The sequence below is a fragment of the Bubalus kerabau genome, chromosome 10, assembly GCF_029407905.1.
Source record: "Bubalus kerabau isolate K-KA32 ecotype Philippines breed swamp buffalo chromosome 10, PCC_UOA_SB_1v2, whole genome shotgun sequence".
NCBI classification, from domain to species: Eukaryota; Metazoa; Chordata; class Mammalia; order Artiodactyla; family Bovidae; genus Bubalus; species Bubalus kerabau.
In genome coordinates, this window is record NC_073633.1 from 43,870,536 (window position 1) to 43,894,801 (window position 24,266).

Here is a 24,266-nt window from a genome sequence, read left to right on the forward strand (position 1 = left end):
TCCATGTGTAGAGTCATCTCTTTTGTTTTTGGAAGAGGCTGTTTGCTATGGCCAGTGTGTTCTCTTGGCAAAACTCTGTTAGCCTTTGCCCTGCTTCATTTTATACTCTGGGGCCAAACTTACCTGTTACTATAGGTTTCTCTTGACTTCCTACTTCTGCATTCCAGTCCCCTAAGATGAAAAGGAAGTCTTTTTTTTTTTTTTTTTGGTGTTAGTTCTAGAAGTTCTTTTAGGTCTTCAGAGAACCATTCAGCTTTTTGGCATTAGTCGTTAGGGCATAGACTTGGATTACTGTGATATTGAATGGCTTGCCTTGGAAATGAACAGAGATCATTCTGTTGTTTTTGTCATTGTACCCAAGTACTGTGTTTCACACTCTTTTGTCGACTATGAGGGCTACTCCATTTCTTCTAAGGCCTTCTTGCCCACAGTGGTAGATATAATGGTCATCTGAATTAAATTCATCCATTCTGGTCCATTTTAGTTCACTGATTCCTAAAATGTCAATGCTCACTCTTGCCATCTCCTGTTTGACCCCTTCCAATTTATCTTGATTCATGGACCTAACATTCCAGGTTCCTATGCAATATTGTTCTTTATAGCATCAAACTTTACTTTTACCACCAGATACATCCACAACTGGATATTGTTTCTGCTTTGGCTCAGCCTCTTCATTCGGTCTGGAGCTATTTCCTGCTCTTCTCCAGTAGTATATTGGGTACCTACCAACCTGGGGAGTTCATCTTTCAGTGTCCTATCTTTTTGCCTTTCCATACTGTTCATAGGGTTTTCAAGGCAAGAATGCTGAACTGGTTTGCCATTCCTCTCTTCAGTGGACCATGTTTAGTCAGAACTCTCCACTATGACTTGTCTATCTTGGGTGGCCCTACATGGCTCATAGTTTCATTGAGTTAGACAAGGCTGTGATCCATGTGATCAGTTTGGTTAGTTTCCTGTGATTGTGGTTTTCATTCTGTCTACCTTCTGATGGATGAAGATAAGAGGCTTGTGGAAACTTCCTGGTGGGAGGGACTGGCTGTGGGGAAAACTGGGTCTTGCTCTGGTGGGCAGGCCATGCTCAATAAATCTTTAATCCAGTACATAGTTCCTTGTTAGTTACTCATTTTAAATATAGTGGTCTGTACAATTTCCATCCCAAACTCTCTAACTATCCTATCCCATCCCCCTGGCAACCATAAGTTCATTTTCTAACTCTGTGAATCTTCTTCTGAACAAACATTTATTTTACACTTTCTGAGAGTTATGAATCTGAAAGAAGTTTAGTTAGATGGTTCTGGTTTAAGATCTCTTATAATGTTGCAGTCAAATATCAGCTAGGGCTGCAGTCACCTGAAGGCTTGGCTGAATTGGAAAATCTGTTTCCAGGCTCATTCAGTGGCTATTGGTGGAAAAAATGAATGTCTCATGTGGGGCTGTTCATGGTGTAAGAGTTCCCTTTTTCTAGATCAAAAGATGGAAAAGGAAGACAACATACTCCAAACAAAAGCTACAGTGTCTTTTATAACTGATCTTGGAAGTGACATTAATCACATCTGCTGTATTCTGTTGGTTACATAGGTCAACCTTGGTACAGGGTGGGGAGTCAATATCAGGAGGTGTGGAGTTCAGTGGGAACCATATTCAAGGTTTGTTTCCACATCTATGTGCTTTACAAATGTTGCTAAGCGCTAGACACAGATATGTATACAACTCAGATTCCTATCCTTAAGATGATTTTTGTGTCAGACAGTAAATTCAGAATCAGAATTTTTTAAATTTTTCTGACAATACTTCTAATTATAGCATAAAAATACTCATAAAAATCAATTTCTTTTATAAAATTTTATATCTAAAGAAATACTTTAGCATAATTTGGAATATATATCCTCAGAATAATATTGGACAAAAAAATTCCAAGTTTTTTCTTTGTCTATTCTAAAACTCTGAACCATATAAGTCAAAATTATTTCTGAGAGGTTTCCTGCAGAATGGAAGAAGCAATGTGTGTAATGTTATCACATTGTCATTCTAACTTGCATGCACCTAATTACTAATGATATTGAACATGTTTTCATGTGCTTATCTTTGTTTCTATGTGTCTTCATCTTCGTTTGTATGGTACACTCATATTTTCCCCAAATGTGTGACTTGTCTTTTCAGTCTTGTAATAGTCTTTTGAAAACCATTAAATTTTGATTAATTCTTATTTCTCGATTTGTCCTTTTGTGGCTTATGCTTTTTTGAATGTTATCTAACACATATTTGAATAATCCAAATTTGCAAATCCAAGGTTTCTCCAATATTTTTTCTAAAAATTTTTAGTTTTGGATTTTGCTTTTTGAGTTATATGATCTTTTAGGGGGTTAATTTTGCATTCAATGATTGTTTTGTTATTTGCAAATAGATATCCAATTGTGTTAGCACCATTTGTTAAAACGATTCTGTTTACTATTGAATACCTTTGTCAAAAATCAGCTTTCCTTTTTTTTTATTTTTTTATTTTATTTTTAAATTTTACATAATTGTATTAGTTTTGCCAAATACCACATGTATACCTGTGGCGGATTCATTTTGATATTTGGCAAAACTAAAAATCAGCTTTCCATATGGTGTGTGGATCTATTTCTGGAATCTACTATGTACATTTGACTAATTTGTTGTTTTGTTTATAATTCTGCCAGCACCACACTATCTGATTATTGTACCTTTACAACAAATCTTGAAACCAGGTGGTCTTTCAATATTGTTCTTGTTTTGCCTAACCTAGTCCTTTGCAATTCCATGTAGATATTAAGATCAGTTTGTCAATTTCTATTTTTAAAGTGGCTGCTGAGATTGAGATTGGGATTGTATTTGAGGAGACTTAACAGATCAATTTGAATAAAAAGGACATTTTAACAATAGCATGTCTTCTAAACCATGAATGCAGTATATATCTCCATTTACTACTTTGGTTTTGTCAATGTTTTGTAATTTTTAAAATCTGGCCATTGTAACATTTTTTGTCATATTTTATGCTCAAGTATTTCACATATTTGATGCATTATAAATAATATTGTTTTAAATTCCTAATTGAACATTGCTAGTATATGCAATTAATTTTGCATATAATCTTGTATCCTGCAAGTATTCTAAAATTATATATTCTAGTGGATTTTTGTATATTCCATTGGATTTTTAAAATAGATGTTCATGTTACCTTAGAGTAGAGATATTTCAATGCTATTTTTCAAATCTAGATGGCTTTGTTTTTATTGCCGCTTTGCATGGATTAAAATCAATAATAAAAATGTTGAAAAGTAGAATCCTAATCTTGTTATCAATCTTGGGGGAATTATCATTTTGCTACTAAGTTTGATTAGCTCTAGGTTTTTAGCAGATGCTTTGACAGGTTGAAGTTTCTATTCCTACTTTACTAAAAGTTCCTATTTGAAATAAACATTGGATTTTATCAAAGTTTTGATATATTTGGTGAATTATATTCATTGACTTTTGAATGTTAGACCAACCTTCTGCTTCTGAGATAAAAAAAATTGGGGTGTTATGTATTATCCATTTTATATATTTTTGGATTCAATTAAAAAATTTGTTTACAAGTTTTAAATTTAGGTTTATGAGAGATATTTGGGGCTTCCCTGGTGGCTCAGATGATAAGGAATCTGTCTGCAATGTGGGAGACACAGGTTCAGTCCCTGGGTCAGAAAGATCTGGAGAAGGGAATGGCTACCGATTCTAGTATTCTTGCCTGGAGAATTCCATGGACAGAGTAGCCTAGTGGGCTACAGTCCACGGGTTTGCAAAGAGTTGGACACAACTGAGTTAATAACACTTTCATGTTACTTTTCATAAGAGATATTTATTTATAGTTTTTTTTTTGATAATGGCTTTGTGTAGGGTCAGTCTGAGTATATATAATGAGTTGAAGAGTGTGCCCTCCTTAAGTTTTCTGGAAAGTTTGTGAAAATTAGATATTCTTTCATCCTTAAATGTTCAGGAGACTTTACAAATGAAGCTGTCTGCTCTTTGAGTCTTCCTGATAGGAATGTTTTAAGCTACAAATTAATTTTCTTTAATAGATGAACCCTATTATCTTTCTCATTTTGACTTAGATTTGATGTTTTTGCCTCTTTCAATAAATTTGTCTATTTTGCCTAAAGTTGTCAAACTTACTGGCATAGAAGTCTTCATAATTTTTCTTTATTATTTTCTAATATGTTTGGAATCTATAGTGATGTCCACTCTTTCATCCTTGATAGTAAAGTTAGTGTCCTCTCTTTTTTCTCTGATCACTATTGGTAGATTAACTTACTCTTGATTAATTTTTTCAATATACCTAGTTTTTGGTTGGTTTTGATTTTTCCCAATTGCTTTTCTGTTTTCCATTTTACTGGAGAAGGAAATGGCAACCCACTCCAGTAGTCTCGCCTGGAGAATCCTGTGGACAGAGGAGCCTGGTGGGCTGCTGTCCATAGGGTTGCACAGAGTTGGACACAACTGAAGCGACTTAGCATGCTTGCATGCATTGGAGAAGGAAATGGCAACCCACCAGTATTCTTGCCTGGAGAATCCTGTGGACAGAGGAGCCTGGAGGACTGCTGTCCATAGGGTCGCACAGAGTCGGACACGACTGAAGCGAATTAGTCTGTGTGCGTAGCGTTTCCATTTTATTAATGACTACTATGATTTTTATGATCGCTATGTGAAATGCCGAGCTGGATGAGTCATAAACTGGAATCAAGCTTGCCAGGAGAAATATCAACAACCTCAAATATGCAGATGATACCACTTAAATGACAGGAAGTGAAGAGGAACTAAAGAGCCTCTTGATGAAAGTGAAAGAGGAGAGTGAAAAGTGAAAGTCACTCACTAGAGTTCGATTCTTCGCAATCCCATAGATTGCAGTCCGCCAGGCTCCTCTGTCCATGGAATTCTCCAGGCAAGAATACTCGAGTGGGTTGTCATTCCCTTCTCCAGGAGATCTTCCTGACCCAGGGATTGAACCTGGGTCTCCTGCATGACAGGCAGATTCTTTACCATCTGAGCCACCAGAACTGCTGCTGCTGCTGCGAAGTCGCTTCAGTCGTGTCCAACTCTGTGCAACCCCATAGACGGCAGCCCACCAGGCTCCGCCGTCCCTGGGATTCTCCAGGCAAGAACACTGGAGTGGGTTGCCATTGCCTTCTCCAATGCATGAAAGTGAAAAGTGAAAGTGAAGTCACTCAGTCGTGTCCGATTCCTAGCGACCCCATGGACTGCAGCCCACCAGTCCCCTCCATCCATGGGATTTTCCAGGCAAGAGTACTGGAGTGGGGTGCCATTGCCTTCTCCGGAGCCACCAGGAAAACCCTGGCTTAAAACTCAGCATTCAAAAAACTAAGATTACAGGGCATTTGGTCCTATCACTTCATGGCAAATAGATGGGGAAATGTGGAAACAGTGTCAGATTTCACTTTCTTGAGTTCCAAGATCAATGCGGACGGTGATGGCAGTCACAAAATTAAAAGATGCTTACCCCTTGGAAGAATAGCTATGACAAACCTAGACAGTGTATTAAAAAGCAGAGACATCATTTTGCTGACAGTTTCGCATAATCAAAGCTATGATTTTTCCAGTACTCATGTATGGATATGAGAGTTGGACCATGAAGAAGGCTGAGTCCTGAAGAATTGACATTTTCAAACTGTGGTGCTAGAGAAGACTCTTCAGTGTCCCTTGGGCAGCAAGGAGACCAAACCAGTCAATCCTAAAGGAAATCAGTCCTTGAATATTCATTGGAAGGACTGTTGCTGAAGCTCCAATATTTTGGCCATCTGATGTGAAGAGTTGACTCATTGGAAAAAAACCCTGATGCTGGGAAAAATTGAAGGCAAGAGAAAAGGAGCGACAGAGGATGAGATGGTTGGATTGCATCACTGACTTAACTTTGAGCAAACTCAGGGAGATAGTGATGGACTGAGAAGCCTTGCGTGCTGCAGTGCCAGAGTCCCAAAGAGTCAGACACGACTTGGTGACTGACCAACAACAATTATGATCTTTACTATTTCCTTTCTCCTACTTACTGTTAGCTTATTTATTTATTTATTTTTAGTTTCTTAAAGCAGTAGTTGAGATAATTGACTTGAAACCTTTTTTCATTTCTAATGTAGGAATTTAGTACTGTAATTTTTTTTTATAAGTAATGATTTAGCTGTATTTCACAAATTAAACATCAACTTGACTAGACTTCATTTCCAAATCATCTGAACCTAGGAGTGGCTGTGAATGAGATTTGTGGGTATAGTTAAAGTCATTGATCATTAATGTTAAGGGAAATTATCTTGGGTTATCTGAGTGCCTGATGATGCAACGAACTAAGAGGCCTTGAAAGCAGGCATGAGGTTTCTACTGGGAAGAGAAGAAATTCTATCTGTGACCAATAGCTTTGGTTAGTGTACACGGAATTCTGTATTCATTGTGATCTTCCTTTCTTAAGTGCCTGCCCTAAACACACACACACACACACACACACACACACACACACGTGATGCTTCCCTGGTTAGACTTGATTGATGCAGTAGTGGGTAGAAATCAGATCTTGCTTTCTTAAAACTCCAGTGTAATAATCTGTCCCTTTTATTGGGGATATTTGTACCATTTGCATTTGATGTTGTTATTCACATGATGCAATAATTATCCACATGGAAATCTATTACCTCAAAATTTGCTTTCCATTTGTCCCAGCTATTCTTTGTTCCTTTTAAATCTCTTTTCCACCTACTTCTGAATTATTTGAATTTTTTATGGTTCCATTTTTATGTCTTTTGTTCATTTATTATATTTATGCTTTATTTGGTTGCTGCCTCATGCTTTTTATAGTTTTGTTATCTTTATATCTTTAAGTTATCACAGGATACCTTTCCCCTACTCTCCTACTTCCAACTTCATGTATTTTCATTTATTTTCCTTTAGCACCCACACAATATTATTTTTAGTTTTGTAAACAGGCAGTTACATTTTAAAGAAATGTGAACAATAAAAAAATTTTAATATATTTACCTAGGCAATTATATTCCCAGTGTTCCTTATGTCTTTGCTTAGTTCTGTTCTTCCATATGATACCATTTTCTGTCTGATGAATTCCTTCAGAATTTGTATGTTTGTAAAAAGTCTATTTTATCTTCGTTTCTCAGATATGTTTTTCTAGGTTTAGAATTCTAAGTTAACTTTTTTTCAGTACTTTACATATGTTTCTCTACTATTTTATCATTTGATATTGTTTCTTTTATAATAAGAAATCCGCTGTCTTCCTTATCTTTGTTCTATGGAGTTTGTCTCTAGTTGCTTTGGAGATTTTCTTTTATTCTGATTGTGACCTATAATGTGCCTTGGAGTGGTGTGTGTATGTGTGATTGGGTTTTGCTGAAGCTCTTGAATCTTGGTGTATAGTTTTTATTTATTTTTCTTTGTTCACCTTTATTGAATTATTACTGAATAATAGCTATTGAATAAACTTTACTGAAGTATTATTGAAGTTTAAGGTATGAAAGATAATACTTTTTTATATTCATACATATTATGAAATGATTACTACAGTCCAGTTAATTAACACTTTCATTTCCTAATCTAATTACCATTTTTGTGTGTGATGATAACTTAAAATTTACTGTCTAAACAACTTTCAGATATATAATACAATATTGTTAGCTATAGTCACTATGATGTACATTAAAACCCCAAACTGGAAGTTTGTATGCTTTGACCAACATCTCTCCTAGTCCCAGCAACCACCATTCTATCCTTTATTTCAGTGAACTCAGCAATTTTAGGTTACACATGTAAGTGAGAACATACAGTATTTGTCTTTCTGACTTGTTTCACTTAGCATATTCCTTCAAAGTCCATCCACATTGTCACAAAAGACAGAATTTCTTTATTTTTTTAATGGCTGAATGATATTTTTTGTGAATATCTGCCACATTTTCTTTAGCTATTTACCTGTCAATGAACATAGGTTGTTTCCATATATTGGGTATTGTGTATAATGATACATTATTTCTTTAATATTTTCTGCATCTCTCCAGAATATCTCTCTTTCAGAGACTTCATTTACATTTATATACATTTTCGTAAAGTTATCCTACAACTCACTGCTTTTCTTTTCATATTTTAGATTCTATTTTCTTTTCTTCAATTTGAAATGTTTTATTGCTATTTTCCAAGTCATGCATGTTTTCTTATACAATGTCTCATTTGCCATTAATCTCTTCCCCACTGTATTTGCTATCTTACACATTGTAACATTCATCTGTAAAATTTAAATTTGAGTATTTTTTGTTAATATCATCCATGTCTCCACCTTGTGAACATGTGGCATATGATTTTGATAACTTGTAATGTTCTTGTCTACTGACATCTATGTCTTTAATTGGATTGTCTTTTTCCTCCTTTCTTAATGGATAGTGTTTTCCTCCTTTTTTGAATGCCTGATAAGATTTTGGCCTTTGTTTTTGGTTATAATTAAGATATAGCTCTAGGAGATTGGTTAAAGGACAGGGAAGCCAAGTGTGTTGCAGTCCATGGGGTCACAAAGAGTTGAACACAATCCGAGAGACTGAACAACACCAATAGTTAAGATATGTAGAGACAGTTGATCCTTTGGGGTCTTACTATTAAGATTTTTAAAAAGTGACACTGGAACAGTACTCAGTTTGGAGCTAATAGTTCCCCACTCCTGGAGCAAAACCTCCCTATGCTCTACCCAGTGTCTTATGTAATTATGATGTTTTCTAACTGGCTTGTGGGAATAAGCACCATCTGCAGACCTTTCTGAGTACTGGACAGTTACCTCTAATCCTTTCAGATGATTCTATTCTTGGACTTTTATGCCTACACGATGCATACCCTGGTAGTAAACTCATGTATATTCTGTGTACTCAGCTGAATACTTGAAGAGACCCTCTGCAGCTCTCCAGTGTTCTCTGTGCTATATGTTAGTGGCCCAAATGCTATCCTACTTTACTTTCCCTTTGCTTTCTTGCAGTATTTAATATGCAGATTTAAAATCCTTCCAGAGGTGGTTTTTTTTTTTTTTTTTTCAGTTAAAGGTGATCTAGTTCCAAATAATGAAATGCCCTGAGTGGGCATTCTGGGGTTGGTTAGGCTGGCATGCCCCACTAGCCTTGTCCTTTCCCCCTTTTCAAGCCCAAGACAATGATGTGGCACCTAGATGGCAGTAGCCATCAAGTACAAATGAATAAAAGCTGAGTGGCAACTCAGGAAGGTAAGTGTTCTTGGGCAGCTGCATCACCCTATAGTACTGACCTCCAAACTTTTAAACTTTCACATGAACCAAGTAAATTACTAAAGTTTTCCACTATTCATGAACTTTTCCACTGTTTCCAGCCTAATATTATTCTGATTGATATAATCCCTTTTAATGGCCAAATCAAAAGCTCATGTAGGAGTGTCCCAGCAGGATTGTGATCTATCTTTCCGCATTTCAGTCCTTGTGACTGTAACTTTATCTTTGACTCTTGGAGTAGACTGATTGACAGGAAAGATCATCACTCTCCATGCATAGAGTGTGATGATGAGTGATGCAAAGTCATTCTCTTTGAAGGAAAATGTAAATAAAGAAAATAATATTTATTTTATACTTTATTACTTTGTGTTTTATTCTGCATGCTTCAAATTTTATATTATATTAAGTTGTTAAATAGTAACTAGAACTATTGTGAGAATTTTCCATACAAGTGTGTAAGCACCACTAATAACAAATGTTCTCTGTTATTACATATAATATTCTACCATATTTGTACAAAATATCAGTATACTACTTTTATTTCATGCTTTATTATTTCTGGGAATATATTTTATGAAAATTTCAAAGAATTAATATCACCTAGATAAGAGTATTATGAGGAAACTACCTAGATGATTGCATATGGCTGTCTAAATTAGGTTTCAATAGATTTCATTTCTCATAAAAAAAACTTTTATTAAAAAAAACCTCTTTAGAGTCATTAATTCTAAGTACTTGAAAAACAACATAATGGAATATGAATGCTATACTTTTTATTTCTTCTTTGCTAAAGTGATAAAGTCATCAATAGTATTGAAGGATGTATTTTGTTTGAAATTTTAGTTTCCTTTTTAATAGGCCACTTTAGAATTCATACTCCACAGAACAAATACTCACTAATTCTAATTTATATTTAATCATCCATAATGACTCATACATTAGTGAATCATTTCAAAATAAAAGTTTCACAGTATCAAGTTATTTTAAAGTAAGGCCTCTTCTTTTGCAAAAGAAGTTGTTGAATAGGATTGCAATAAATAACCAGCTAAAATACATTTTTAGGTCTTATTTGAGATTTTGAGTAAGTTTAATGTAGCAAGAAAGCTTGCTTCCAGTACATGAATTTCTAATGCAGTTGATTTGAATCATTTTTACAAAGAAGAATTTTATAATGCAAATTGATCATTTTCATCCTTGACCTTGTCTTTACATTCATTGTTAGCATCTCCCTTTTTTATTTTATTAATTTTTATTGGAGTATAATTGCTTTACAATGTTGTGTTAGTTTCTGCTGTACAGCAAAATGAGTCAGTTATACATATACATGTATCCCTTATTTTTTAGATTTTTTTCCCATTTAGGTCACAACAGAGCACTGAGAAGAGTTCCCTGTGCTCTACAGTACGTTCTTATCTATTTTATGCATTGTTCTTGTTTAGTGGCTAAATCATGTCTGACTCTTTTGTGACCCCATGAACTAGCCTGCCAGACTCCTCTATCCATAGGATTTCTCAGGCAAGAATACTGGAGTGGGTTGCCATTTCCTACTCTAGGATTTTATTCATAATAGTGTGTATATGTCAACACCAATCTCCCAATTCATCATACCATTCCCTTTTCCCCCCTTGATATCCATAAGTTTGTTCTCTACATCTGTGTCTCTCTTTCTGCTTTTCAAATATGTTAACCATAATGGTTAAATCCAAAAATGGTTAATACCATTTTTTCCTAGATTCTACAAATAAGCAATATTTCACGATATTTGTTTTTCTTTTTCTGACTTACTTCACTCTATATAATAGTCTCTAGGTCAGTTCATCACTTTGCCAACAAAGGTCTATAGAGTCAAAATATGGTTTTTCTAGTAGTCATGTATGGATATGAGCTTCCCTCACATCCATACACATGTATGGTGCTGTTTATCAGGCAGCCAACATTCACAGATACAGAAGTGAAAGGGGAGAATGGGAGTTGCACTCCTTACTATAACCTCCAGCCACCCACTAGCAAAATGTATGGGCTTCCCTCATAGCTCAATTGGTAAAGAATCCACCTGCAATGCAGGAGACCCCAGTTTGATTCCTGGCTCAGGAAGATCTGTTGGAGAAGGAATAGCTTAACCATTCTAGTATTCTTGGGCTTCCCTGGTGGCTCAGCTAGTAAAGAATCTGCCTGCAATGTGGGAGATCTGGGTTCAATTCCTGGGTTGGGAAGATCCCCTGGAGAAGGGAAAGGCTACCCACTCCAGTATTTTGGCCTGGAGAATTCCATGGACTGTACAGTGTATGGGGTCATAAAGAGTCAGATACAACTGAGCAACTTTCACTTTCACATGGATGTGAGAATTGGACCATAAAGGCTGAGTGCTGAAGAATTGATGCTTTCAAACTGTGGTGCTAAAGAAGACTCTTGAGAGTCCCTTAGACAGCAAGGAGATAAAACCAGTCAATCCTAAAGGAAATCAACCCTGAATATTCATTAGAAGGACTGCTGCTGAAGCTGAAGCATCAGTACTTTGGCCACCTGATGGGAAGAGCCGACTCATTGGAAAAAACTCTGATGCTGGGAAGATTGAAGGCAAAAGAAAAAGAGGGCAGCAGAGGATGAGATGGTTAGATGGTATCACCAACTCAATCGACATGAGTTTAAGCAAACTCCAGAAGACAGTGAAGGATACTGAAGCCTGGTATGCTGCAATCCATGAGGTTGCAAAGATTCAGATGTGACTTAGCAACTGAACAACAACAATAAGGTCTATTCATGTGTCTCCAAATGGAACTATTTTGCTCCTTTTTATGTCTTCTTTATCCGTTCCTCTGTTGATGAGCATTTAGGTTGCTTCCATGTCCTGGCTATTGTAAATAGTGCTACAATGAACTTTGGGGTGCATGTATCTTTTTTTAAAATTTATTATTATTTTTTTTTACTTTACAATATTGTATTGGTTTTGCCATACATCAACATGCATCCACCACGGGTGTACACGTGTTCCCAATCCTGAACCCCCCCTCCCACCTCCCTCCCCATCTCATCCCTCTGGGTCATCCCAGTGCACCAGCCCCAAGCTTCCTGTATCCTGCATTGAACCTGGACTGGCAATTCGTTTCTTATATGATATTATACATGCTTTAATGCCATTCTCCCAAATCATCCCCTCCTCCCTCTCCCAAAGTGTTCAAAAGACTGTTCTATACATCTGTGTCTCTTTTACTGTCTCGCATACAGGGTTGTCGTTACCATCTTTCTAAATTCCATATATATGCGTTAGTATACTGTATTGGTGTTTTTCTTTCTGGCTTACTTCACTCTGTATAATAGGCTCCATGTATCTTTTTGCATTATGATTTTCTCCAGGTATATGCCCAGAAGTGGGATTGCTCAGTCATATGGTAGTCCTATTTTTAGTTTTTGAGAAACCTCTATACTGTTCTTTATAGTGACTTCATTAATTTACATTCCTACCAACAGTGTAGGGGGTTCCCTTTTCTCCACATGCTCTCCAACATTTACTGTTTGTAGATTTTTTAAAAATGGCCATTCTGACTGGTATGAGATGATACTACATTGTAGTTTTGATTTGCATCTCTAATAATTAGTGATGTTGAACATCTTTTCATGTATTTGTTGGCCATCTGTATGTTTTCTTTGGAGAAATGTCTGTTTAGATCTCCCACCCATTTTTTCATTGAGTTGTTTGATTTTTAGTACTGAGCAATATGAGATGTTTGTGTAATTTGGAGATTAATCCTTTGTCAGTTGCTTTGTCTTCCATTCTGAGGGTAATTTGAATTTTGTTTATGGTTTCCTTTGCTGGACAAAAGCTTCTATCTTTAATTAGCTTTCATTGGCTTATTTGTGACAATGACTCTTACTACCCAAAGATTTATACAGATTCAATGCAATCTCTATCAAATTATCAATGGCATTTTTCACAGAATAAAAAAAAGTTTTAATAATTTGTTAGGATATCCAAAAGGCACTGAATAGCCAAAGCAATCTTGAGAAAGAAAAAGAGCTGGAGGAATCAGGCTCCCTGACTTCAGACTATACTGCAATGCTATAGTAATCAAGACAATATGGTACTGGCATAAAAACAGAAAAATAGATCAGTGGAAAAGTATAGACATCTCAGAGATATACCCATACACCTATGGTCACCTAACTTATGATAAAAGGGGTCAGAATATACAATGGAGATGATCTCTTCAATAAGTGGTGCTGGGAAAACTGGACAGCTACATGTAAAAGAATGAAACTAGAACACTCCTTAACACCACAGACAAAAATAAACTCAAAATGGATTAAAGACCTAAATGTAAGGCTAGATAGTATAAAACTCTTACAGGAAAATGTAGGCAGAACACTTTTTGACATAAAATGCAGCAAGATCTTTTTTGACCCACCTCTTAGAGAAATAGAAATAAAAACAAAAATAAACAAATGGATAGTGTCTTTCTTTTAACTACTGAATTTATTCATTGCCATCACATGAAGTTGAATGTGTCTCAAACTGAAAACTTTGTATTACTCCTAGTTACTCTACCATGCTTCTTTGATTTGTTCAAATTCTTTTATTATTTTCCTTATCACTCAGGTTTAATAATTTTTCATTTCAGTTCTTGCAATTTCTTTGTGTCTACTTCCAACATGTCTTCAAATATCATGTGCACTGCAAATTACTATCAAAAACATGAAAAAACATGTTACTGAAAAAACATGAACTATCCTCCCTCTGCTTCTTCATTGATGGTATAATTCTTCTTTAACCTCAACTCAGGTTGTCTTCCTTCATCAAATCTATATTCTGAAAGTTCTGGGATAAAGGAATCTTTTCTTCTCATCTTTTGGGTACAAGTTGTTTTTCTCATTGATTTTGTATATATTTGAAATGTTGTCTCATGTGTTTTGAGGGCTTTTATAAGAATGCATGCATGTGTGTGTGCTAAGTTGCTTTAGTCATATCTGACTCCTTGTGACCCTGTGGACTGTAGCCCACAAGACTCCTCTGTCCATGGGATTCTCCAGGCAAGAATACTGGAGTGGGTTGCCATGCCCTCCACCAGAGGATCTTCCCAAGAGAGGGATAATATTCATTATTTTTCTACTCATCTGGAATTGATGACTAGGGCCCAAAGCTGAGTCCAAAGAGGTATGGAAAACCTCACATTTTAGAGAAACCTGCTGGCTTTCCAGGTGGTGTAGTGGTAAAGAATCCACCTGCCAGTGCAGGAGATGCAAGAGATGTGGGTCCAATCCCTGGGTCAGGAAAATCCCCTGGAGAAGGAAATGGCAACCTACTCAAGTATTCTTGCTGGGAAAATTCTATGGAGAGCGGAGACTGGTGGATTGCAATCCATAGGGTCACAAAGAGTCGGACACGACTAAACATGCAAGCACTAATAATTCAGGTCAAATGTTCTCAGGCTTATGAATAGGCAAAAACTATAGTCAATGTTCAGTTCAGTTCAGTCACTCAGTCATGTCCGACTCTTTGCAACCCCATGAATCTCAGCACGCCAGGCCTCCCTGTCCATCACCAACTCCCGGAGTTCACTGAGACTCACGTCCATCGAGTCAGTGATGCCATCCAGCCATCTCATCCTCTGTCGTCTGCTTCTCCTCCTGCCCCCAATCCCTCCCAGCATCAGAGTTTTTCCAGTGAGTCAACTCTTCACATGAGGTGGCCAAAGTACTGGAGTTTCAGCTTTAGCATCATTCCTTCCAAAGAAATCCCAGGGCTGATCTCCTTCAGAATGGCCTGGTTGGATCTCCTTGCAGTCCAAGGGACTCTCAAGAGTCTTCTCCAACACCACAGTTCAGAAGCATCAATTCTTCAACAGTCAGCTTTCTTCACAGTCCAACTCGCACATCCATACATGACCACAGGAAAAACCATAGCCTTGACTAGATGGACCTTTACTGGCAAAGTAATGTCTCTGCTTTTGAATATGCTATCTAGGTTGGTCATAATTTCCTTCCAAGGAGTAAGTGTCTTTTAATTTCATGGCTGTAATCACTGTCTACAGTGATTTTGGAGCCCCCCAAAATAAAGTCTGACACTGTTTCCTCATCTATTTCCCATGAAGTGATAGGATCGGATGCCATGATCTTAGCTTTCTGAATGTTGAGCTTTAAGCCAACTTTTTCACTCTCCACTTTCACTTTCATCAAGAGGCTTTTTAGTTCCTCTTCACTTTCTGCCATAAGGGTGGTGTCATCTGCATATCTGAGGTTATTGATATTTCTCCCTGCAATCTTGATTCCAGCTTGTGCTTTTTCCAGCCTAGCATTTCTCATGATGTACTCTGCATAGAAGTTAAATAAGCAGGGTGACAATATACAGCCTTGACGTACTCCTTTTCCTATTTGGAACCAGTCTGTTGTTCCATGTCCAGTTCTAACTGTTGCTTCCTGACCTGCATATAGGTTTCTTAAGAGGCAGATCAGGTGGTCTGTTATTCCCATCTCTTTCAGAATTTTCCACAGTTTGTTGTGATTCACACAGTCAAAGGCTTTGGCATAGTCAATAAAGCAGAAATCGATGTTTTTCTGGAATTCTCTTGCTTTTTCGATGATCCAGCGGATATTGGCAATTTGATCTCTGGTTCCTCTGCTTTTTCTAAAACCAGCTTGAACATTTGGAAGTTCATGGTTCACGTATTGCTGAAGCCTGGCTTGGAGAATTTTGAGCATTACTTTACTAGCTAGTAAAGTTACTTACTAGTTAGTCAATGTTACTTTATATTTATCCTATAGTTACCCTTTTTGATGTTCTTTATTCATTTCCACATTATGTATTTCTCTTTATGATCACTTTTATTGGACTGAAGTGTTGAAATTCTGTTCCATCAGCTTTTATTTTTCTGAAAATATTTTTAGTTTGTGTTTGTTTTTGAAAGATATTCTTGCTAGACATGGGGTTATAAGATTGGAAGTTATTTCACATTTTTGTTGGAAATTTGAATGTAAACTTGATTTTTTTTGTTGGTTAACTTTCTTTGTCTTTCAGTTCAGTTCAGTCGCTCAGTCGTGTCCAACTCTTTGGGACCCCATGAATCGCAGCACACCAGGCCTCCCTGTCCATAACCAACTCCTGGAGTTCACTCAAACTCACGTCCATTGAGTCAGTGATGCCATTCAGCCATCTCATCCTCTGTCGTCTGCTTCTCCTCCTGCCCCCAATCCCTCCCAGCATGAGTCTTTTCCAATGAGTCAACTCTTTGCATGAGGTGTTCAAAGTACTGGAGTTCCAGCTTTAGTATCAGTCCTTCCAAAGAACACCCAGGACTGATCTCCTTTAGAATACACTGGTTGGATCTCCTTGCAGCCCAAGGGACTCTCAAGAGTCTTCTCCAACACCACAGTTCAGAAGCATCAATTAATCGGCGCTCAGCTTTCTTCACAGTCCAGCTCTTATATCCATACTTAAGACATTTTCAAAATCTTTTTGATATTCTCCAATTTCCTCTTTCATGTTCACAGGTGATTTTTCCATTCCCTTTCCTTATTTAACATTATTAGATTTGTTTTCAATCTGAGATCTTTAATTTTCTTTAACTCTATAAAATTTATCCATTACTTCTTCAATTATTTCTTCCTCTTCATTTTTACTCTTCTTTCTTTATCTTTTATTATCCAAACATTGGCATTTCTATTTATGTTATCCATGTTTCTTTATTTTCTTTTATATATGCTATTTGTAGGAGAATGACTCTACTGTGACACCCTGACAACTTTGCATGTATCCACATAGGTCATGGAGAAAAGGCTTAAACCATAGTTGATCTGAGTCTTGACAGAATGCTCTCTCATCCACCTAGAATATGAAACTGTGAGAGCTTATGACCATTTCCCACTCATCTCTCTAACTATCAAGGAACATGTCATGATGCAGTTTCTCATCACTTTCCTGGTTCCAGTGAAGTTATGAAAATGCCTGCTTTACTTATCCTCAGGTGTATACGAGGCTATTAAACTAATTAGCTGTGGCATGGCTTCTTAACAACAGTGTGTCCTGTCGTTTATGTTACATTCCTATATCCTCTCTTTGCAGAGCCATCCTGTAGGATAAGTGATGTAGAGAGCTAGAACCTTTGATCACTCTTATTTTCACTGTATATATAAGTTAATAAACAATCTGAATCTTTAGAGGGCTTATTGTTTCTTTGCCAGAAAATCTCCCAGGCTGCATCTTTGCCTGTGTCCCATCTAAAGTGTTTCCTTTGTTCAACTATTATTTTTATACCTGATAACTCCTGGCTTCCCCGATGGCTCAGCAGATTCTTTTGTTAATAATTTCTTATTCTTTTTATATGCTAATACCTTTATCTCTTTATGTGTGTTCATCATTCTTACTTCAGTTATTGGTCTGTCTCTTCTAATAATTATATTCCAAGCTGAATTTCCTAAATTTCAAACTTCTCAAAGTTGTTTTCCTCATCAGCTGTTTAGTTATCTTGCCTCTGAGCTAGTTCTTTCTGATACTCTTTCTGTCTGTGAGTTCTTTCTGGTACTCCAAACTATGAAAGGGCCCAAGTTTATGCCAGTCCTATATAGTTTAAAGAGAGTGAACTTATATGCCCCAGAATAGATGGTTTCAACTGATGAAACTACTGTTAATGGCTTTCATTTGCTCTCACTCTGCCAGATAATTCCTCTGTTCAGAGTTTTACCTTTAAACCCAGAGGGAGAGGGAGCACTGAAGGGCATGATATCCTCTGACTATGTTATTCCCCAGCTCTGCGAGTTGAAGTACAAAGAATGGATGAGGAAGTGGGCAGCTGGTGGGACCTCTCCTCTTCCCTGCAGGACTTTTGTTTTGCCTTCACAGCACCTCTGTGTACACCTCCACCAGTATTCTGGGCTGTTGCTAATAATACCTGTGGTAATGTTTTGGGTAGTAATTGTCCAAAAGTAATGCAATCCAAATAGCAAAGAAATTCCAATCCCAAAAAAGGCAATGCCAAGGACTGCTCAAACTACTACACAATTGTACTCCTCTCACACGCTAGTAAAGTAATGCTCAGAATTCTTCAAGTTGGGCTTCAGCAATATGTGAACTGTGAACTTCCGGATGTTTAAGCTGGTTTTAGAAAAGGCAGAGGAACCAGAGATCTGCCAACATCTGCTGGATCATCAAAAAAGCAAGAGAGTTCTAGAAAAAACATCTATTTCTGCTTTATTGACTATGCCAAAGCCTTTGACTGTGTGGATCACAATAAACTGTGGAAAATGCTGAAAGAGATGGGAATCCCAGATCACCTGACCTGCCTCTTGAGAAACCTATATGCAGGTCAGGAAGCAACAGTTAGAACTGGATATGGAACAACGGACTGGTTCCAAATAGGAAAAGGAGTATGTCAAGGCTGTATACTGTCACCCTGCTTATTTAACTTCTATGCAGAGTACATCCTGAGAAACGCTGGGCTTGAAGAAGAACAAGCTGGAATCAAGATTGCTGGGAGAAATATCAGTAACTTCAGATATGCAGATGACACCACCCTTATGGCAGAAAGTGAAGAAGAACTAAAGAGCCTCTTGATGAAATAGAAAGTGGAGAATGAAAAAGTTGGCTTAAAGCTCAACATTCAGAAAATGAAGATCATGGCATCTGGTCCCATCACTTCATGGGAAATAGATGGGGAAATAGTGGAAAAAGTGGCTGTCTTTATTTTTCTGGGCTCCAAAATCACTGCAGATGGTGATTGCAGCCATGAACTTAAAAGACGCTTACTCCTTGGAAGGAAAGTTATGACCAACCTAGATAGCATATTCAAAAGCAGAGACATTCCTTTGTCAACAAAGGTCTATCTAGTCAAGGCTATGGTTTTTCCAGCAGTCATGTACGGAGGTGAGAGTTGGACTCTAAGGAAAGCTGAGAGCCAAAGAATTGATGCTTTTGAACTGTGGTGTTGGAGAAGACTCTTGAGAGTCCCTTGGACTGCAAGGAGATCCAACCAGTCCATCCTAAAGGAGATCAGTCCTGGGTGTTCATTGCAAGGGCTGATGTTGAAGCCGAAACTCCAATACTTTGGCCATCTGATGCAAAGAGGTGACTCATATGAGAAGACCCTGATGTTGGGAAAGATTGAAGGCGGGAGGAGAAGGGGATTACAGAGGATGAGATGGTTGGATGGCATCACTGACTTAATGGACATGGATTTGGGTAGAGTCTGGCAGTTGGTGATGGACAGGGAGGCCTGGTGTTGCTGTGGTTTATGGGGTCGCACAGAGTCGGACACGACTGAGCGACTGGACTGAACTGAATGCAATCCCCGTAAAACTGTTCAAAAAACTTTCCTTCCCAGTATTGTGTGCCTTTCTCTTTCTAGTTCTTTGAATTTATATTTCTTTCTGGAAGTCATACTTTCTCCAAACTTGATTTCAAGAAGCGAGATAGCCAGCCATATTCTTTTTCCATCTAGCCAAGAATAATATACAATAGAATCTCATAACTCAAGCAAACCTTGCAGATTATATATAATTTTTTTCTTCATGGGATAGTTCAGAAAAGGTAAATTGTGATTAGCTAAATACCTTATCTATGGTCATATTCTGAGTTCATGGTTGAGTGGAAATATATTCAACTCTCTAGATTTGTATGCCATTCTCCATTAAACGTTGCTACATTACCTTGAGGCCTCTGGGTCTTAACTGTATATTCATATGGATTGTGAATAGGCATGTTTTGCTAAATTGATTTTTATATTATCTTATGAAAGTCTGGTTTCTAGGAGCCACCACAATGAGGACCATCAATTCTATGGAGATTTCACTTGGACTACTAGAATTAACATGATTGGAAGAGAGGTGTGGTTATTATCCTTTTCAGATCAGATCAGTTGCTCAGTCATGTCCGACTCTTTGTGACCCCATGAATTGCAGCACACCAGGCCTCACTGTCCATCACCAACTCCCGGAGTTCACTCAGACTCAGGTCCATCGAGTCAGTGATGCCATCCAGCCATCTCATCCTCTGTCATCCCCTTCTCCTCCTGCCCCCAATCCCTCCCAGCATCAGAGTCTTTTCCAATAAGTCAACTCTTCACATGAGGTGGCCAAAGTACTGGAGTTTCAGCTTTAGCCTCAGTCCTTCCAAAGAAATCCCAGGGCTGATCTCCTTCAGAATGGTCTGGGTGGATCTCCCTGCAGTCCAAAGGACTCTCAAGAGTCTTCTCCAACACCACAGTTCAAAAGCATCAATTCTTCGGCGCTCAGCTTTCTTTACAGTCCAACTCTCACATCCATACATGACCACGGCAAAAACCATAGCCTTGACTAGATGAACCTTTGTTGGCACAGTAATGTCTCTGCTTTTGAATATGCTATCTAGGTTGGTCATAACTTTCCTTCCAAGGAGTAAGCATCTTTTAATTTCATGGCTGCAGTCACCATCAGCAGTGATTTTGGAGCCCAGAAAAACAAAGTCTGACACTGTTTCCACTGTTTCCCCATCTATTTCCCATGAAGTGATGGGATTGGATGCCATGATCTTCGTTTTCTGAATGTTGAGCTTTAAGCCAAGTTTTTCACTCTCCACTTTCACTTTCATCAAGAGGCTTTTTAGTTCCTCTTCACTTTCTGCCATAAGGGTGGTGTCATCTGCATATCTGAGGTTATTGATATTTCTCCCGGCAATCTTGATTCCAGCTTGTGTTTCTTTCAGTCCAGTGCTTCTCATGATGTACTCTGCATATAAGTTAAATAAACAGGATGACAATATACAGCCTTGATGTACTCCTTTTCTTTTTTTTTATTTTATTTTTATTTATTTAAAAAAATTTTTATTTTATTTTTAAACTTTACAATATTGTATTGGTTTTGCCAAATATCGAAATGAATCCGCCACAGGTATACATATGTTCCCCATCCTGAACCCTCCTCGCTCCTTCCTCCCTATACCATCCCTCTGGGTCGTCCCAGTGCACCAGCCCCAAGCATCCAGTATTGTGCCTCAAACCTGGACTGGCGACTCGTTTCATACATGATAGTATACATGTTTCAGTGTCATTCTCCCAAATCTTCCCACCCTCTCCCTCTCTCACAGAGTCCATAAGACTGTTCTATACATCAGTGTCTCTTTTGCTGTCTCGTATACAGGGTTATTGTTACCATCTTTCTAAATTCCATATATATGCGTTAGTATACTGTATTGGTGTTTTTCTTTCTGGCTTACTTCACTCTGTATAATAGGCTCCAGTTTCATCCACCTCATTAGAACTGATTCAAATGTGTTCTTTTTAATGGCTGAGTAATACTCCATTGTGTACATGTACCACAGCTTTCTTATCCATTCATCTGCTGATGGGCATCTAGGTTGCTTCCATGTCCTGGCTATTATAAACAGTGCTGCGATGAACATTGGGGTACACGTGTCTCTTTCCCTTCTGGTTTCCTCAGTGTATATGCCCAGCAGTGGGATTGCTGGATCATAAGGCAGTTCTATTTCCAGTTTTTTAAGGAATCTCCACACTGTTCTCCATAGTGGCTGTACTAGTTTGCATTCCCACCAACAGTGTAAGAGGGTTCCCTTTTCTCCACACCCTCTCCAGCATTTATTATTTGTAGACTTTTGGATCACAGCCATTCTGACTGGCGTGAAATGGTACCTCAGAGTGGTTTTGATTTGCATTTCTCTGATAATGAGGGATGTTGCACATCTTTTCATGCATTTGTTAGCCATCTGTATGTCTTCTTTGGAGAAATGTCTATTTAGTTCTTTGGCCCATTTTTTGATTGGGTCATTTATTTTTCTGGAATTGAGGTGTAGGAGTTGCTTGTATATTTTTGAGATGAGTTGTTTGTCAGTTGCTTCATTTGCTATTATTTTCTCCCATTGTGAAGGCTGTCTTTTCACCTTGCTAATAGTTTCCTTTGTTGTGCAGAAGCTTTTAAGTTTAATTAGGTCCCATTTATTTATTTTTGCTTTTATTTCCAATATTCTGGGAGGTGGGTCATAGAGGATCCTGCTGTGATGTATGTCAGAGAGTGTTTTGCCTATGTTCTCCTCTAGGAGTTTTATAGTTTCTGGTTTTACGTTTAGATCTTTAATCCATTTGGAGTTTATTTTTGTATATGGTGTTAGAAAGTGTTCTAGTTTCATTCTTTTACAAGTGGTTGACCAGACTATTAAAAATTCCAACATATGGAGGCTAAACAATACGCTGCTGAATAACCAACAAATCACAGAAGAAATAAAAAAAGAAATCAAAATTTGCATAGAAACGAATGAAAATGAAAACACAACAACCCAAAACCTGTGGGACACTGTAAAAGCAGTCCTAAGAGGAAAGTTCATAGCAATACAGGCGTACCTCAAGAAACAAGAAAAAAGTCAAATAAATAACCTAACTGACGTACTCCTTTTCCTATTTGGAACCAGTCTGTTGTTCCAAGTCCAGTTCTAACTGTTGCTTCCTGACCTGCATACAGATTTCTCAAGAGGCAGGTCAGTTGGTCTGGTATTCCCATCTCTTTCAGAATTTTCCACAGTTTATTGTGATCCACACAGTCAAAGGCTTTGGCATAGTCAATAAAGCAGAAATAGATGCTTTTCTGGAACTCTCTTGCTTTTTCCATGATCCAGCGGATGTTGGCAATTTGATCTCTGGTTCCTCTGCCTTTTCTAAAACCAGCTTGAGCATCTGAAGTTCATGGTTCACATATTGCTGAAGCCTGGCTTGGAGAATTTTGAACATTACTTTACTAGTGTGTGAGATGAGTGCAATTGTGTGGTAGTTTGAGCATTCTTTGGCATTGCCTTTCTTTGGGATTGGAATGAAAACTGACCTTTTCCAGTCCTGTGGCCACTGCTGAGTTTTCCAAATTTGCTGGCATATTGAGTGCAGCACTTTCACAGCATCATCTTCCAGGATTTGGAATAGCTCAACTGGAATTTCATCACCTCCACTAGCTTTGTTCATAGTGATACTTTCTAAGACCCACTTGACCTCACATTCCAGGATGCCTGGCTCTGGGTCAGTGATCACATCATCGCGATTATCTGGGTTGTGAAGGTCTTTTTTGTACAGTTCTTCTGTGTCCTTTTAGAGACATGCAATAGGCTCGTGCTATGTTCTGACTGTTTGTGTACAGTCCTCAAAATTTTGTGTCCTCAAAATTCTTATGTTGAAATCTTAATGTCCAATGTGATAGAAGTTGGAGCCTTAGGGCAGTTTTTAGGTCATGAGGGAAAAGACTAATGAATGAGATTTTTGCTGTTGTTCAGTCGCTCAGTTGTGTTTGACTCTTTGCTGCCCCATGGACTGCTGCACGCCAGGCTTCCCTGTCCTTCACCATCTCCTGGAGCTTGCTCAAACTCATGTCCATTCAGTCAGTGATGCCATCCAACCATCTTATCTTCTGTCACCCCCTTCTCCTCCTGCCTTCAATCTTTCCCAGCTTCAGGGTCTTTTCTGACTCAGCTCTTTGCATCAGTTGGCCAAAGTATTGGAGCTTAATCTTCAGTATCAGCCCTTTTAATGAATATTTAGTGTTATTAAAGAGAGACCCCATAGAGATCCCTTACCCCATTCACTATGTAAGGACACCGTGAGAAGCTGCAACCCAGAACTGTTCACCAGAATACAACCATGCTGGTGCCTTGATCTTGGAATTTCCAGCCTCCTGAACTGTGAGAAATTTATGTTGTTTATAAACTATTCAGTCATGGTATTATATTAGCCTGGATGGACTAAGACAGATGGCATCTCAATAGGAAGGGAAAGAAATGACCACATCAGTTTGAACAGTGTCTCCTACTATTCTACCATGGACTCTTTCACATTTCAGGAGAAGGAAGTAACAACCCACTCCAGTATTCTTGCCTGGAAAATCCCATGGACAGAGGAGCCTGGCGGGCTACAGTCCATGGCAGTTGCAAAGAGTCAGACATGACTGAGCGACTAACACTACTACTGGTTTGCAACTGATGTTAAAATGGTTTACATGGAATATTTTAAACACTAGTACTTATCTGTAATAGCAG